The sequence below is a fragment of the Chenopodium quinoa genome, unplaced genomic scaffold (assembly GCF_001683475.1).
Source record: "Chenopodium quinoa cultivar QQ74 unplaced genomic scaffold, ASM168347v1, whole genome shotgun sequence".
NCBI classification, from domain to species: Eukaryota; Viridiplantae; Streptophyta; class Magnoliopsida; order Caryophyllales; family Amaranthaceae; genus Chenopodium; species Chenopodium quinoa.
Window position 1 is genome coordinate 2,991,083 of NW_018743448.1, and position 18,273 is coordinate 3,009,355.

Below are 18,273 nucleotides of genomic sequence, written 5' to 3' on the forward strand. Positions count from 1 at the left end.
AAAAAAAAAAAGAAAAACAAAGAAAATAATACTTACCCCCAAAAATCTGATTTTTAAGTCTCTTCGTGTGGGAATATGTAAGGATTTTGAGTCTCTTCGTGTGGGGTTTTGAGGGATATTTATAGAGTAGAGAGTAGAGATTGAGTTTGAGCTTAATAAATAAATGGACTTTAGTCATGAAATATTTGACCCACAAGGGTTTAAATAATAGAATTGGGCTTACTTAAATGAAATGGGTCGGTCTGATTAGGGGATTTTGCTCCCACCAATCGGAATGCGCCACGTGGGCCAATCAGGTCCTGCCAAGTGTCCCCCCAGTTGGACCTCTCAGGGCTTTCCACGTGGCACACGCTTATTCGTCCACCCTGGACCTATTATGTCATGACACGTGGCATACTCCATGCCTAATGGAGAAGTCGGCCACCTAGGCCCAACTTCCGAGGGAAGCCCAATCAGCCCAAGGTTAACCTAAACCTAGGATTGGCACGTTTCCCGAGGTTATAAATACCTCCCTTAATCCTCATTAAGGGGGATTACGCAGATTACACACATTAAACACTCTCACCCAGAGAGACCCAATCACTTTAATTTCCGCATTAATTACTCCTTAATCAAGTACTAACTTGACCGTCGGAGGCGGATCTCCAATCATCCGAAGCATCCGTTTGTTTTGCAGGTACAGGTGTCCGGTTCCAGTCTCGGAATTGTAACTCTCCCGCAGGACATCAGAAAACCCCGAAACATTTTTGGCGCCGTCTGTGGGGAGAGTACTTCTGAGATGGCATCCATGTTTGTACCGGCTCCTGAAGAGAGACGTCCCCTGGACGACCCTCTAGTTCAGTCGGACCACAATACTGAGAATGAATTTGAAGTTGAAGCTCACACAGCTTCAGACGGGACCCTAAGGGCCCGACGTACCCGTCATACCGAAAGGAGGGAACGGGAACATCTTCAAACTGGAAGTGAGCCAGCAGGCGCACCGCCTGTTCGGCAGCAGCCGACTGATGGGTCTGCTCCCATCACAAGGAACGAACTCATGACCTTCATGAGGAACTTCAAGGGAGAAATTCAAGAGTTGATCAACAAGAAGCCGCCTGCTCTGGACAAGGAGCAGTCGGCTAAGAAACCCTCCACTTCACGGAAGAGGAAGCCAGTTCAAGGGCGAGAGGCGACCCCTCATCCTAAATCTAGGAAGTGGGAGCCGCCTGCCCTTGATTTCACAAAATACCGTTTTCCTACTCCAGGAAAGAGGAAACCTGTTCGTCATATTCAGGCGGACGGATCGAGGAAAACATACACAGATGCTCGGCTACTGCTAGAGCAGAAGAAGAGTGACCGATTGTCAGAGTCGGCCTTTACTTCAAACTTCCAAGACAGTCTGCGCAATACCTCGATGAGGAATACTCATTCGTATCATGAGAGTCAGTCAGGCGGCACCTCCCGTCAGTCCGGCTTTCATAGCGACCAAGCGGTACCAAACTTACCGTCTGTACCGCAATAACAGTATTTTTTGCAGCCACCTCCGTTTGGTGGGCATGCAGCAAAAAATGTCCAACCTATGGACTGGCAGCTACGGTTGCTTAGACTTGGCGAACAGCCGTCGGCCTTCTCCAAGGAAATTACTGAAGCCGCTCAGCCGGCCAAAGTGAAAAATGTATTAGTAGGCGCCTATGACGGCACTACTAACCCAGAAGACCATCTGATGGCATTCACCAACCCGATGTACCTTCAAGGATTGGATGATCCCACTTGGTGCAAGTGTTTCCCAGCGACTCTCAAAGGAATCACACAACAATGGTTCGACAACCTGCCGACTGGTTGTGTAAATAACTTCAGGACGCTTGCTTACTTATTCACCTCCAACTTCGCCATGAACATCCCTGCGAAGAAGACGACCCTATATTTAGGAACGATTCAGCAGGGCGAGAAGGAGGGGCTTCGTTCTTACATCAGGCGGTTTAACCTGATGAGAATACAGATTCAAGGGTTACCGGATGAAGTAGCCTATACTGACTTTTTCAGAGGTCTCAAAGACGGGTCGACCTTCAAATTTGATTTGGTCCGAAAGAGGGTGGCGACTCTTCAAGAGGCCTTGATTGAAGCGGAAGCCTATATACAGGCGACTGATCTTTGCAGTACAAAACAGTCGGACGGGAAAAGGTTCGACAAAAAAGAAGGGCGACAGAAACAGTTGTCGAACAAAGATGAAAAGAAGAGGAAAGAGGTGTGGGCGGCTGATTCCTCTAAACAGCCGGCTCAGAAGAAGAAAAAAGAATTCAAACCATACTCCCCAAAGTATGCGCTTAACAAGGATAGCCAATTTATCCTAAAGGAAATCAAGGGACGGATCTCAATTGAGAAGTCGGTCCCCATGAAGGGTTCTGCAAACAACCGGAACCAAGAAAAATTCTTTGATTATCATGAAGATGTTGGTCATCACACCAATGATTGCATCAGTCTCATGCGGTATCTGGACCGCCTGGCTGAGCAAGGTGATCTTGACACTTATGTCAAGAAATCTACGGGGAACACTTCCTCGAAAAAGCAGTCGGCCAAAAAGAATCAACAGGCCGACAGCTCCGATACAGATGATGCAGTCGTCTACACCATTGCAGGCGGCTTCTCAGGAGGCGGCCCTACTATTAGGGGCAACAAAGACAATATCAGACGGCTAGATGTAAATCCCGTTCACCAAGAACGGCCCTCCAAATATTCATTTCCTGAGATTGTCATCACTGAAGAAGATCTAGGAGGGGTACGAGGGCCGCATGACGACCCTATCGTTATTGAATATAAAATGGCCAACCAGAGAGTTGGCCGAATCCTCATAGATACCGGAAGCTCCTCAGATCTCATCAGTAGCAAATGTATGTCGAAACTAAAATATCAGACTGATTGCATACATCCGGCATCCCACCCTTTAGTAGGGTTTGGAGGAGGAGTCGTCCACCCAGTGGGACGAGTGGATTTACCCATCCGCCTGGGTGAAAAAGGGGAAGGATGACACATGGTAGTCCGGTTCCTGGTAGTAGAAGAACTCTCGGCCTACAACATGATTCTGGGACGACCAACCCTGAATAATTCCAAGGCTGTTATAATCCCATCTCTTATGTTGCTCAAGTTTGAGAGGGATAATGGAACAATCGGGTCCCTAAGGGGAGATCAGAGGATGGCCCGAGAGTGCTATCTCTCGGATGTCAAGCCCACTATTATGGCCGCTGGGTCGAGTGGTGGAAAAATAGACCTTGACAATGTCAAGGAGAGTGCGCCTATTCAAGAAGCAGGCGGCAAGAAGAGAAAGGCATCCCAGACGGGGGCCGCAAGAAAAGACAGAAAATAGCAATCATTGGCATAGGAGCGGTCGGATGAATTCCGCCCTCAACCGGCTGGTGAGCATACGGACCTGATCTTAGATGACTCGCGTCCTGACAGAGCAGTCAAAGTTGGGACGACTGCTCTAAGGGTCCTGGGTGACGACTTTCACAAACTATTGAAAGAATACAAGGACATCTTTGCATTCGAAGTCCATGAAATGCCAGGCATCAGTCCTGATATGGCGGTACATAAACTGGTCGTGGATTTGAAAAAGAAGCCGGTAAGGCAGAAGAAGCAGAACCATGGCGAAGAAAGAAGTCAGGCGGCAGCCGCCGAAGTTAAAAAATTACTTGATGCAGGGTTCATCCGGCAATGTTACTTCCCAGACTGGGTTGCAAATGTGGTGCTTGGTAAAAAGCCGAATGGCAACTGGCGAATGTGTGTAGACTACACAGACTTAAACAAGGCGTGCCCCAAAGATAGTTACCCTCTGCCTAAAATTGATAACCTGGTCGACTCAACAGCCGGCCATGCTTTGATGAGCTTTATGGACGCCTACTCTGGTTTCCATCAAATTCCTTTATGGAAGAAAGATCAGGAGAAGACGGCCTTCGTCACTGATCAAGGGTTATACTGTTACACGATCATGCCGTTTGGTCTTAAGAATGCCCCGGCCACTTTCCAGCGAATGATAAACACTGTGTTCTTTGATCAGATTGGGAGAAATGTCGAGGCATATATTGATGATATGATTGTCAAGTCTAAAATTCAGAAAGATCATCTGTCGGACCTCCAAGAAACTTTCGCCACACTCAGGCGGCACCATGTCATGCTCAATCCCAAGAAATGTGTCTTTGGAGTTGAGTCTGGGAAATTTCTCGGATTCCTTATCAATCAGAGAGGAATAGAGGCGAACCCTGAGAAGGTGCAGGCGGTCATCGACATGCAGTCGCCTCGTACCATCCGAGAGGTTCAGAAGTTAACAGGTTGTCTGGCGGCCTTGGGAAGATTTCTAAGCCGATCAGGCGACAAATGCCTATACTTTTTCCAGGCAATTAAGAAGAAGGAAAGGTTTGAATGGGGGCCGGATGCTGAGGCGGCCTTCCAGAAATTGAAAGTTCACTTGCATTCCTTGCCGAGGCTGGTCAGCCCTTTACCCAAAGAAGTACTTTACATGTACCTGACCGTCTCTAATCATGCGTTAAGCGCTGTTCTTCTTGCTGAAAGAGACGGCTGTCAGCTCCCGGTCTACTTTGTCAGTCATGTACTGAAAAATGCCGAGTTGAGGTATCCCTTAGTGGAGAAATTTGGTCTTGCACTCTTCATGGCTGTTAAAAAATTGAAGCCCTACTTTTTGGCACATGCAGTCGTCGTGTATACAGATCAACCTATCAAGCGGCCACTGACCACCATGGAGTCGTCAGGCCGAATGATCAAATGGGCCATAGAAATACAGAGCCTCGAAGTTACTTTCGAGCCTAGAAAAGCAGTGAAGGGGCAAGCCTTTGCTGACTTTATTGTTGAGATGGCTCGTCCCCCTGATTCTCGAGATCCAGACCAAGTCTGGAAGGTATATGTGGATGGAAGCTCTACATCAAATGGTTGTGGAGCAGGCGTCATATGTCAGTCGCCAGAGGGCGACAGGTACGAGTATGCTCTACGCTTCAGTTTTCAGGCCTCAAACAATGAGGCAGAATATGAAGCTTTACTAGCTGGAATCCGCATGTGCAAGGCGGCAGGGGCACGAAAAATAGACGCTTGTTCCGATTCACAATTGATAGTGAGTCAGTATAATGGCGAATACGAAGCAACCCATCCAGCTATGATCAAGTATTTACAGGCGGTACGACAGGCGGTCGAATCCCTTGAAGATTTTCGTCTGACTCAAGTGCCTAGATCAGAAAACAACCAGGCGGATGCACTTTCAAAATTAGCATCATCCGCTTCTTGTGATACTCCTCGAACTGTTTTTTGGGAAGAAATGGAGAAGAGAAGCATCGAGGAAGACCCTATTGGAATCCTAGACAGAAGCTCAACCTGGATGGATCCAATCAGGGCATATCTGACAAACGGTACCCTGCCGGATGATCATCAACAGGCGGCAGCACTGAAAAAACGAGCAACCAGTTTTGAAATGATAAAGGGAGAACTTCACAAAAGGGGGTACCTTCAACCCTTCTTGAAGTGTGTTACTCCAGAAAAGGGGCGAGAGATACTAGACAATCTTCACTCTGGTTACTGTGCTTCCCATATAGGCGGTAGGACGCTTGCTCAACGGGCAAGGCGGCAGGGCTACTTTTGGCCTACTTTAGAAGCAGATGCAATGGAGATGGTGAAAAAATGTGACAAGTGCCAAAGGTTTGGCAAACTAATTCACCGTCCGGCTACTGACCTCACTACCATTCATAGCCCACTACCGTTTGCTAAGTGGGGCATGGATATTCTGGGTCCATATACGCCTGCTACAGGCGGAAGGAGGTACATACTTGTTGCAGTCGACTACTTCAATAAATGGGTAGAGGCGGAGGCTGTAAAGGGAATCAAGACGAAGGATGTAATTTCATTCATTTGGAAAAATGTCATCACTCGGTTCGGGGTTCCCATGTCTATGGTTTTTTATAATGGTCCCCAATTTGAGACGCCTGTTCTCAAAAGCTGGTTGGGTGACCAAGGAATTGCACACTACTTTGCATCTGTCGGCCGTCCACAAGCAAACGGCCAGGTAGAAGCCTTTAATAAAATCATCTCAGACGGTCTCAAGAAAAAGATTGAACGAGCAGGAGGCCTATGGGCGGATGAATTACCACATGTTCTCTGGGCCATTAGGACGACTGAAAAAGGGGCGACTGGAGAAACTTCATTCCTCCTAACTTATGGTGCGGAAGCTGTTCTTCCAATAGAACACTACGAGCCGACTCTTCGAGTAATGCTATATGACGAAGAGGCAAACTGGGAAGCCATGCGCCTGGCATTAGACTCACTCCCTGAAAGGAGGGGCAATGCTGTCTTGCGCCATGAAATTTACCGCCTGAGAATGACTAGATCATACAACAAAAAAGTACACAGGCGTCCACTCAAAGTGGGGGACTTTGTACTTAGAAAAATGGAAGCAGTTGGTAGGGCTAATGAGTCTGGCAAACTAACTCCCAACTGGGAAGGACCCTACCAAATCTGTGAAGAGGTCAGGGACGGTACCTACCGTCTGGAAACACCAGACGGCCAACCGTTGCCTCGAACTTGGAATGTAGATAATCTTAAGAAGTATTTCTTTTGAATGATGTAAATAGTCAAGGGCTACTTAATAAAAGTTTGCTGTTTCATTCAATTTTGTACTAAGAGGGGCACGCCTACTAACAAATAGTCGGCTACTCTCCATATTTAGTTTTCATTTTTACCTAAGAGGGGCATGCCTACTGACAAACAGTCGACTACTCTCCATGTTTAATTTTTATTCTTACTTAAGAGGGGCACGCCGCTTGTTTCACTCAACCGGCTACTCTCCCATAATACAGTTCACCAAGAACTATCAAAGGCCCATGGCTAAAATGATCAGACCAGGTGTCAAGCCAACTGATCAAAATATAAAAATTCAATTCGACCTGTCCCAACGTTATAGCAGGCGTCCGACGGCATCCATCCGGATGAAATTCGTCGTAGAGAGCAACTCCCTTTTGGGTGGAACATTGTTCTATAAAATCATTACACGACACCTATACGACTGTCTAAACAAGACAACCACGTAGCCGTTTCCCGGACAAGGATACCTCTCACTTAACTGACTAATCAGGTCAAACAAGTGTTCGCAGTAACCATCCGTGTCAACCAACCGACTGAACTACTTGGGATAAGAACAGTCGGTATCTTATGAGTTAATAGCCAACAAACATTGGTGAATAAAGGGGAACAACCGGTACCCACCGCTTGAAACCTCTACTACTCAGTCACTCGGCGACTAGGTAACAATCATGTTTACTTGGTCACTCCTTAAAATTTTAGTATGAAACTAAAAAGGTGTTCATACAGCACCTGTTCACACTAGATTCAATGTGGCGGGGAACAGTCGGCCTAGATTGCCTAAAGTCTCTAGCCTAAAAACATGACAGGTAGGAAACCACTTTCCTACTTGGTTAATTTTACAAATGACAGGACCGCCTGCCTAAAGGGGATCCAGTCTTTAAAATGAGTCGAATACCGATTGGATAAATGGCCGACTGATCGCCTAGCCTGGAAACAGACAACCAGTCATCCAGGGGCATAGGCGGCGTGACTAACTATCCGTACCTGTCTGCAACTATCGGTCATGTAAAACAGTCGGTATAGTGTGCAATTGGATATCAGAATATTCAATACTTAAACAAATTTGAAGCAAAACAAAAATATTCATTAAAAGGAAGCCGGTCATTAAAGACCGACCAAATATTCTGAGCCCCGGCCCCCTGGCCGGGTAAATACAAACAAACGGCACGCAGGCCGTGGAAAGAAGACATAAAGCTTAAGAAGGGGGCAGATCTTCAATATTAGCAGCTGCCGCCTGGTCAGCACTCTTTTTGCTGGACTCGGCTTCAGCTGCATCCTTCTTCGATGCATTACCCCCAAGCGGCACAAGCGCCACTACCGGCTCCTCCTCCTCCAACGCCTCGTCCTCAGCAGCCGCCAGGATCTCTTGATTATATCTATCAGAACACTGGCGGTACGTTTTTTCCCAGGAGGAATAGTCGGCATTGGGGAAGAGGCAGCCCCAGGTCATGCACTGGATTTGAGCAGTGTCTTCCATCATCTCCCGGACCAGCTCTTTCTTTTCTTGCTCGACCTTTTCCGAGAGCTCCTGAGTAAGACTCTTCTCCTGGGTCACCAGGCGTTCCTTAACAGCCGCCAAGGATTTCTCCAAGGTGTCGTATGAGGACATCTTTTGGCGAAGAGATCTCAGCTCGGCCTTGAGATTGTTGATGGTCGCCTCCAGCTCGCTATTCCTCTTCTGGGCCGCCTCTAACTGAGCCCGGATAGCGGCGGTAGCCTGCGCCTGATAATAAAGAATATCAATTGTCAGAACCTCATTTTGGGCAATTTGAAACATTGCCTTATCACAGTCAGAGGCGGCCATAGCTTTTGCAGCCTTTACCTCTTTGTTCTTCCTGTCGAGCGGCTTACGGAGGCCGTTTACTCGGAGCAGGGCCTAAGTAAAAAGGGGAACAGGCGTCAGTTTCCAAACAAAAAAAGGCGTCCTAGAATTCAAATACTCAAAAATATGTTAAGTATACCTCAGCAAGGACTCCTGCAATCCCGTCTAGGTCAAGGGTGCCGATACCCCTGACCGCCTCCCTTTCAGCTGGAGGAACGACCTTGATCATAGACTTGGCCAACTCGACCAAGTAAGGCTCCTGAGGGCCTGCTGCATTAAGCATAGACAAACGGATTAGACCTAGTAAAGAAGGGAGCAAGTCTAAAATTTACAAGGACAACTTCATACTTCTAGGCGGCCCGATTGGAGTTTTGGAAGGAGTGGCCGGCTGTTTCTCAGCCGCCGCATGTTTCCTGGCAGAACCAGGAGAGCTCGCAACAGTCGTCCTCCGGGCCTTGGAGTCCGGCTGTTGGGAAGAAGAAGCTCTTGAAGCGCCCGTCTAAAAAAGAAGAAAAGAGTCAGTATATGCATAAACACAACTCCAAAAAGAGAGTGAAAGGTTCGAAGCCCACCAAAGGTGCCCCCTTGTTGGGGGAGTCGGTTGAAGACTGTTGCATGATGGAGGCCCGCAACATGGCCGCCGCAGTCTTGGAGGCGGTAATTTTGCTCATGGCGTCCGCTGCAAAAACAAATAGCAAAGTTAATAAAAGTCATAACAGAAATGCATGGAACAACAGAGTATTCGACAGGCCGGCTACCTCTTGAGCACCGACTGCTGAGGCCACAGGCGGCCAAAAACTACTCGTCGTAGAGCCATTTGAAGCTCGGGACGCAGTGCAGGGGTACTTGCTCTCGTACCCCTGAAGTAGAGTTCACCTTCGACTCTACTTTAAAGAGTCCTTTATCTAGGATCTCTTTCTTAGCCTTGGGGGGAACAGGCGGCATGCTGCGGCTGCCTGCAAGAAGGGGCGGATTCCTGTTCCACCTGTTGAAGCACTTGTTCAGCTCTGTGTCTGAACTCTCAATGATAAGGAAGGTGCTCCGCCAGTCCTTCCATTTGTTTGCTTTACCTCTTGTCATGAGGTAGCCCCTGTGGCTCGTCAATTGATACCAGCCGGTACCGCCTGCCTAAGGGGTCCGGCTGAGGTAGTTCATGTGGGCGATAGCCTCAAAGTTCGGCTCCACCCCGTGCAGTTCGCACCCGGCCACATAGCCGAGTACGTTGACCCAGGAGTTCGGGGCTAACTGCCATAACCCCAACTCATACCCATCCAAGATCCGCTGAACAGCCGGATGTAGTAGGAAGCGCAGCCCAGCCTTGATGGCCGCCTCGTAGCAGCCAAAGCAGGCGCCATCATACTAGTACCAGCCGGCCAGACGACTGTGTCTTCTGGATCCGGCACGAACACTAAAAAGCCGGGGCCCATTGTGTGGTTTGCGATAAAGCTCCCCACTTTTTCTTGCATGGCCGTGATCCGGCCCCGAGGTACCGTGCAGTAGTAGGGGGTATTTTGCTCTCGGTGAGAGGCGGATGGCTCCGCCCAATTGTCCCCCTTCTCAACTGCGTGAGAAAGCCTCGCCTCTTGTAGGCGACTGTTTTTCTCTTCTGTGTCCAGAGAAGCATGGCCAGAAGAGCTAGACTCAGATTCGTCCTCTGACGAGTCCGAAGAGGACGACTCCTCCCCTCTCCCAGAGGTGCCCGCCTCCTCTCCTTTAAAAGGAGCAGGAGAGAATGTAAAATTGTCAACTGTAAAATGGGAAGGGGTCACTTTGACTCCTCCCTCAGAACTGCCGGCTTTCAAGCCGCTTTGTTTCACTTCCACATCTGGCGCCTGGTCAGATGTTTCACTAATCGGCACCCTGTGGGAGGAGCCGTCTGAGTTCAAGATCCTGGCAGTCTTTTTTGTTCTGGCCATCATGTTCTGCATAGACACAGATACAGTCGGACTTTGTATAAAGGGCAAAGATGGGTCCAGAAAAGGGCAAGCGGCACTCCTAGTCCTAGATTCAGCCGTCCCTGGTGACCGGTTGATCGCTAACCTAGGTCGTGTCGTGTGCTTTCGTGGTGCCATTTCAAAAAAGAATAAAGTAAAGAGAAAATTAAGAGTAAGAGAACCGACGGTTACCTGAACGAGTGACGATTGATGAAGTTCTGAAAATCCTTTGCAGTCGGCTTGTCAGAGCAGGCGGTAGGCAGAAAGGGTCCAAAATGTCAGAGCAAGTTCAGGGGTCCGAATGTTCTCTCACAAAGTTCTCAAGTGTGAAAATGACCGAAGGCAAAACTCCCTTATATAGGCGAAGTGAGAAGGCGAAGGGTCACTTCCGGAATTCAAAATTTGGGCGGGAGAATCTCTCGGCCTTTCGCCGAGTGACACCTGTAGCAGGCCGTCGCCTGTTACAGGGCAACACCTGTCACAGGTAACACGTGACCAGTCACGTGCCACCTGTGAGGGGCAAATGATTAGGGGATTTTGCTCCCACCAATCGGAATGCGCCACGTGGGCCAATCAGGTCCTGCCAAGTGTCCCCCCAGTTGGACCTCTCAGGGCTTTCCACGTGGCACACGCTTATTCGTCCACCCTGGACCTATTATGTCATGACACGTGGCATACTCCATGCCTAATGGAGAAGTCGGCCACCTAGGCCCAACTTCCGAGGGAAGCCCAATCAGCCCAAGGTTAACCTAAACCTAGGATTGACACGTTTCCCGAGGTTATAAATACCTCCCTTAATCCTCATTAAGGGGGATTACGCAGATTACACACATTAAACACTCTCACCCAGAGAGACCCAATCACTTTAATTTCCGCATTAATTACTCCTTAATCAAGTACTAACTTGACCGTCGGAGGCGGATCTCCAATCATCCGGAGCATCCGTTTGTTTTGCAGGTACAGGCGTCCGGTTCCAGTCTCGGAATTGTAACTCTCCGGCAGGACATCAGAAAACCCCGAAACACGGTCCACTAGGAATATGTAAGGATTGTTTACATAATATTATTTAAACGAGCCCAAACAATTAATACACGTTCAGCCCAATATATTTTACTTTTTATAAAACTCAATAATTTAAATACTTTATCCCTTTAAATATTTAATTAAAATAATACTTGAGCCCTAAAAATATATTTTATGATTAATTAAATAATTTATAAAATACATAAAAATACGGAGTATTACAGATTATAGACCAAAATAAATTGGTTTGGACGTTTTTATAAATTTGGACACGAAAAGGATTATTTTAAGGACACGAAATGAATGACTTTGGCTTAAATTAAAACATTTTATTACAGATTATAGACCAAAATAAACTGGTTTGGACGTTTTTATAAATTTTGACACGAAAAAGATTATTTTAAGGACACGAAATGAATGACTTTGGCTTAAATTAAAACATTTTAGAAAAGGTTAGAAATGATCAAGGTTAAAGGGATATTCACTAGACTGTTCAACTCTTCACCGAACTCGATAATCAAAGACGTGAAAGGTACTCGTCACTGAGTTTGGTTTTTGGGGAGACACAATCAAGTGTCTACATTAAGAAAAAAAAACTCGAGAATGAGGTATATGCCTAAGATCAACCACGTACGGTCATGACTAGCCAAGGCCTAGCTAACCTTCCCGAATGTACATACTCAACTTTGGTCCATTCAACCAATCTTACCGCTTTCCCAACACAAAGTTCAAATTCACCCTAATGGTAGTGTCTCATGACTCCTCGAAGGAGCCGGAAGATAAATAGACAAAAGAAGGTTTTAGAACACTCGACATCTCAATGATAAGTACCCTCTCCATATGCTTGTAAACCAACTCCCTCCAGTGACTATGGCTTCAACTACTTTTACTAACATTACACAACTTGAGGATTACGACACAAAGTTAAGGCATAGGGTGAACTAGAAGTATTTGCATTTAAAGTCAAGTCAAGATGTACAACGTTAAGAGAAAACCTAAGGAGGTTTCTAACTTTGACCCAAATCACAAACCATGAATAAACTTGAAACAAAAACGCACCCCCAAGCTACTTTAATTGCTAGGGCGGTGGCTATTCATCACTTCTTTTCTGTTTTTTTCCCTTTTTTTCAAACTTGAACATTTACATCATAAACTACTAATCACAATAAACTAAAGAATGAACTATGGAAACACGGATGATATGCCTTAACTTTTTGTGAATAAACAATACATAACAACCTTCATCAAAACTAAGCGTAGTTTAGGCCGCGATCTTGGGAGTTGGGACTCAAGTTCTCGATCTAGGTACTAAATCAAAGAGGATCCTTGCCACTCATTCAAAATGTAGTAGGCTTGAAAAGTATTAAAACCTCACTTTTGGGAACAATGTGGGATCAATTACTACCTTTTGGGGTTCAAATTCCTTTGACATGCATGGGCAACACCTTCTTACCACAATCCTAGACTTTAGGCCTCGTACATTCGATAAGGTTATTCTCACACTGGCCTAAATTAGCCAATTCTATGTTCAACCAACGGCATCTAAACCATGCTCGAAATTTTATTACCAAAAGAAAGCAATTATCCATCACATGCAATCCAATATCATCATTAAGAACTAATCTAAAAGCAAAAAGATTTTTCATTTTTCATCTTTTTCAATTTTTTTTTCTTTTTTTTTTAGATGGGATTATAAACAAGAATAAAAGGGAATGAGGAGATACCATTGACCTTGGTGTAGTAGTATCTTTCATATATACAAGATGATAAAAGAATAGTGATTTGTAGCAAAGAAAATAAAGATTATCATGAGTGGATCGTACATATAAAAGTCAAACAATCATTCCACAATTCATTGACAAACTATCACTTGCAAAACTAAGGCTATTATATCACATGCATACTTGAATTCATTTTACCATCAAAGAACTACTCAAGCTATCAAGCCAAATAGCTAAGAAAAAAAAAACAATATATAAAAAGTCTAATTTAAAAGAAAACACAATTTTTTTTTTCAAATACCTGATGAGAGGAGCGGGCGTGCACTCGGTCTGGAGCGCCCGCTCTGAATCTTGCTGAGGTTCCTGCCTTGTTTGAAGGAGACGGGAGCGAGCGTGCACCTTACTTGGAGCGCCTGCTGTGAAAGTTACTGCTGAATCTGTTTTGCTGTTGTACATACAAGAGCGAGAACGCATCTCTGTAGGAGCTCCCGCTCCTAACTATATTGCCTAATCTGCCTTATTTTCATCTTCTTGAGCTAATAAACCATCAACAAAAGCAAAATACAAACAAACACCCAAAATTGTTAAGGTGTTAGTTAAGCTCTTTCATCTCTCAATTTTTTTTAGAGTAAAAATAAAAATACTCGGGTTGCCTCCCAGGAGCGCTTCTTTAACGTCACTAGCTTAACGCAAATTCAAAAAATATCCTCAAGGTGGGATAAAGTTCGAGACCATTTTGTCACAAATGTTTTCATTGTTACAAATTGCCATCATGGGCAAAACCAAATTATTTTCATGACTAACACCTACAACAAATTCATTCTCAACTTCTTTTGAATCCTTCTTCTTTCTTTTTCTCTTTGCCTTTCCCTTCCTCTTCTTCTTGGAAGCTTTGGTGTCTTCCTCTTCATCCTTGTGAGCGTCGGGCTCACCTTCTTCAAGCATCGTCTTGAGGCAAGCAAGCATGGCAATCACCTCATCAAACCTATCCAAACCTTGATTTGACTCATGGACATTAAAATGAGGATTAGTGGCACAAAGCATTCTCAAATAATGCAAATCATTGTCACTAAGAGCATCCAAGATCATGCAATCTTTCATGGGGGAAGGACATCCTCTCTTGGGATCAATAGTAAGACAAAATTCATCATCACCCACATTCAATGTGAGTTTTCCTTTCCTAACATCTATAATTGCACCACCCGTTGCTAAGAAAGATCGGCCTAGGATGATAAAGGTGAGGGCATCTTCTGTCATTTCTAGCACAATAAATTCAACCGGAATAATGAAATTGCCTACCTTAAGAAGGACATCCTCAACTTAACCCTTTAGAGAATTTGATGGATCGATCGGCAAGTTGAAAAGTGACATTGGTGAGTACCAAACCACCTATACCAAGCTTCTCATAAACTAAAAGAGGCATCAAGCTCACACTAGCTCCTAGGTCACATAGGGCATTTTCAAAGGAAATGTTCTTAATAGATCAAGTAATAGAGAAACTTCCGGGATCTTTTAGTTTAGTGGATGAATGGTTCATGATGATTGCACTACAATTTTCGGTTAAGCTCACCGTGGTGGTCTCACTCATGACAACCATCTCATCCTCACTTAACTTAGACACCTCACATTGTTTCTCTTCCTTAACCTCCTCTCTCTCACTTTTTAATTGCAAACTCATGGGTGGAGTATCATCTATGGTAGTCCCACACCTAGTCATGATTGCATTACAATGTTCTCTAGGATTAATAGCTTGACTAGGTAAAGAGGTGCTAGGATTATTACATTTAAGTGCATTAACTAGTTGAGTTAATTGAGTTTCTAGCATCTTATTGTGGGCTTGCACTTGCTTGATACTTTCCTCTAAGTCATTGGTTTTCTTAGTTTGAACACTAACAAATTTTTCCATTGTTGTTTCTAGACTCAACTTAAGAGAAGAGCTTGAATTTGGAGAGGTGGTTATGGGATAGGAGCAAGGGTAGGTCTATTTCCTCCATTAAAACCGGGTGGGTTATTGTTAGAAGAATATTGACCTCTTTGGTGGTACCTATTTTCATTTTGATGATTCACTTGGTTATTTGACACATAGTTACCATTACCTTGATTCCTATAATTTTCTTGGTTGTTATTTTGAACATTCCTTTGGCCACTAAATTGACCTTGACCATTTCCTTGGGTTTGGCCCCCTTTCCAACCAAAGTTTGGGTGATGTTTCCATCCCACATTATAGGTATTGGAATAAGGGTCATACCTTGGATTGGTTTTACCATTATTAATTGCATTAACATGTTCCATGGAAGGGGAGGGGGAGCATGAATCATATAGCAAATAACACTCTGAAGTCACATGATCATCACTTCCACAAGTATCACAAGACATCATTTATATTGACGTATTTTCATTAGATAAACTAGATGCATGCGAATTTTGATGTGGAGAAGGGGATAAGGAAGAGGATTGCAATTGATCAAACTTAGAAGACAAAGCATCTAATTTTGAATTAACCATGTTGATAGCATTTACCTCATACTTTCCCCCTTTCTTGTAAATTCTTCTCTCATCGGGGCTCCAATCAGTGTAGTTTTGAACTACATCCGCTATGATCTTTAGAGCCTCCATGGGTGGCTGGTTCATGATTGGTCCTCCCGATGCTCCATCCAACAATATGCGGTCCGCTCTCAAAAGACCTCTATAAAACCCATGGAGCAACAGTCAATCTTCCATGCCATGGTGTGGGCATTATTGTTGGTAGCTCTTGAATCTCTCCTGAGCATCATAGAGAGACTCTTTGAGGTCTTGTTGGAAGTTTGATATTTTTTACCTCAACTCCTCCGTTTTCCAAGAGGAATGAACCTCCCAAGGAATGCCGAAGTCACCTCATTCCATGTGTTTAATGAGTTTGGAGGTAACCTATCAAGCCAATCACTTGCCTTTCCCGTTAAAGAGAACTTGAACATGCTCAACAAAATGTATTCCGGATTCACCCCATTTGCCTTCACGGTGCTACAATACCATGTGAATTGATTAAGGTGTGCAATGGGATCCTCATGATTTGCCCCGGAGAATTGGTGACCTTCTATCAAGGTGATAAGGGCGGGCCTTATCTCAAAATTATATTGTTTTCTTCGATAGCGGGAGTAGCAATCCCACTTGCTTCTTGATATGGTGTAGGAACACCAAACCCTCTCAAGGTTTAGTTTGGAAGAGCCATTTGAAATTGATGGGGGGTGAAGAAGTTGGAGAATTAGTTCTTGGTGATTCTAATGGAATGGTTCCTCCACTAGACTCACTAAAACTAGAATAGTCAGACTCATCCACCACTTGTGGCTCACTTGAACTAGCTCCACTATCTCTCGCCTTCTTTTCTCTTCAATTCGCCCTTACAATTATTTCAAGCTCAAGATTCAATGGCACAAGAGGTAGTGCTCTATTGCATTTGGTCATAAAACAAAGAAGACTAGACGGGAGATTAGTAGGTTACTCAAAGAAAACAAAGAAAAATAAATCTATACAAATGAACTAGTCTCACATATTTAACAAGTAACTCAATGCTCAACGCCATTCCCCCGCCAACGGCACCATTTTTGGTAGAGGATAAATCGCTCATTGGACAATCACCCTAATCGCTCCTACTGACAGGAGGGCCCGCTCCTCATCTAGGAGCGCCCGCTCCTAGCTCTCTTGCACGCCCTCTCCTGGCTTGTAGCAAAAGGGCAGATTGTTGAAGCTCGGTGAGGAGCGCCCGCTCCACTAAGAACGGGTCCAAGGCAAATTGCGGACCTTGGATTAGGAGCGCCCGCTCCATGAATGGTGCACGCCCGCTCCTAAGCTTGCTGGGCTTCTTGGAAGAGTCTTCGAGCCTAAGCTAATTCTTCACATTGCCTTTGTACCTATAATCACGAGCAAATACACAAGAGGGACGGGAATACCAAAAGCTACAATCTTTTACAAAAAGGAGTTAGAGAAATGGTTAAAGAGGGGAAAATGACTACAAAATCATGTTACAAATACCATGATAAGTGGACAAATAAAACACTTATCATATCTTTAGTCATGTACTTAGAACAATCGTTGTCGAGGTACCACGTGTTGTTCCCCCTCACTGGAACCTGCATGAAAAATCAAACGTTAGTGTCAGGAACACAGGTCTCCTTGGGTTCCTATGTAACAGATGTAGATTCAGATTTCTTCACCGATATCTTTTTAACATGATTTTCATTCTTAAGAGTGCTTTTATCTTTCTTAGGACATTTGTTTTGCTTATGTCCTGTCTTACCACAAAAATAGTAGAAAATACTACTAGGTAGGTCAAGATACTTCTTTTCTTTTTGGAACTTCTTCTTATACCCTAGACCTACAGTTCTTTTAGTTTGAGCATTTGTAATCCAATCAGGTATAGTATACTCAACGGATTGCTTGCCCTTCTTAACTTTTTCAAGTTCCCCATCAAGTCTAGCCTTATCCAATTTTAACTCTTCTAGATCAGATTTCAATTGTTCAAAATTAGGATATTGATCAAGAAGAGGAACTTCAGAGTTAAGAGTGGCACCGCTGAGTTTTAACAAAGAAATTTCTACATTCATCAGTATGTTGTCATGTTTCAATCTTTCAACAGTTTCTTTTAATTTCAAATTATCATCAAACAAATCAAAGAATCTTTGTTTAATGTCAAGTCTCATATTATCTATCCATTCACTATGTTATTTATGAGTTTAAAGTGCTTTGTCACTTTGCGCTTTAGCCACATGCAAGTCAATTAACTCACCTTGAGTTTCCAAGACAGTGTCAATTAGATTTTCTTTATTTAGAGAAATGTTGTAATTGATTATAATCATACCATACCTCAGCCTCTAATGCTTCCAGTTTAGCTTTTTCATCAGTTTTGGCCATCAAACACAAGTGTGCTGATTCTTTCAAAGGTTCTTCTTCTTCTTCTTCTTCTTCAGATTCTAAGTCTCCCTAGTCAACCATCATAGCCTTTCTTACATCTGTCTTTGAAAAAGATGTCTTGTAAGCTTTAGTCTCCTTTGCTTGTTCCTTGCCTTTGAATCTTGCTCTATCATTTTCCTTTAGAGGACAGACTCTGATAAAGTGTTCTTTTAAGCCACACTTGAAACAGGTAGTCTCTTTGGAACTTGAGAATTTTTTGTTCCTATCATACTTC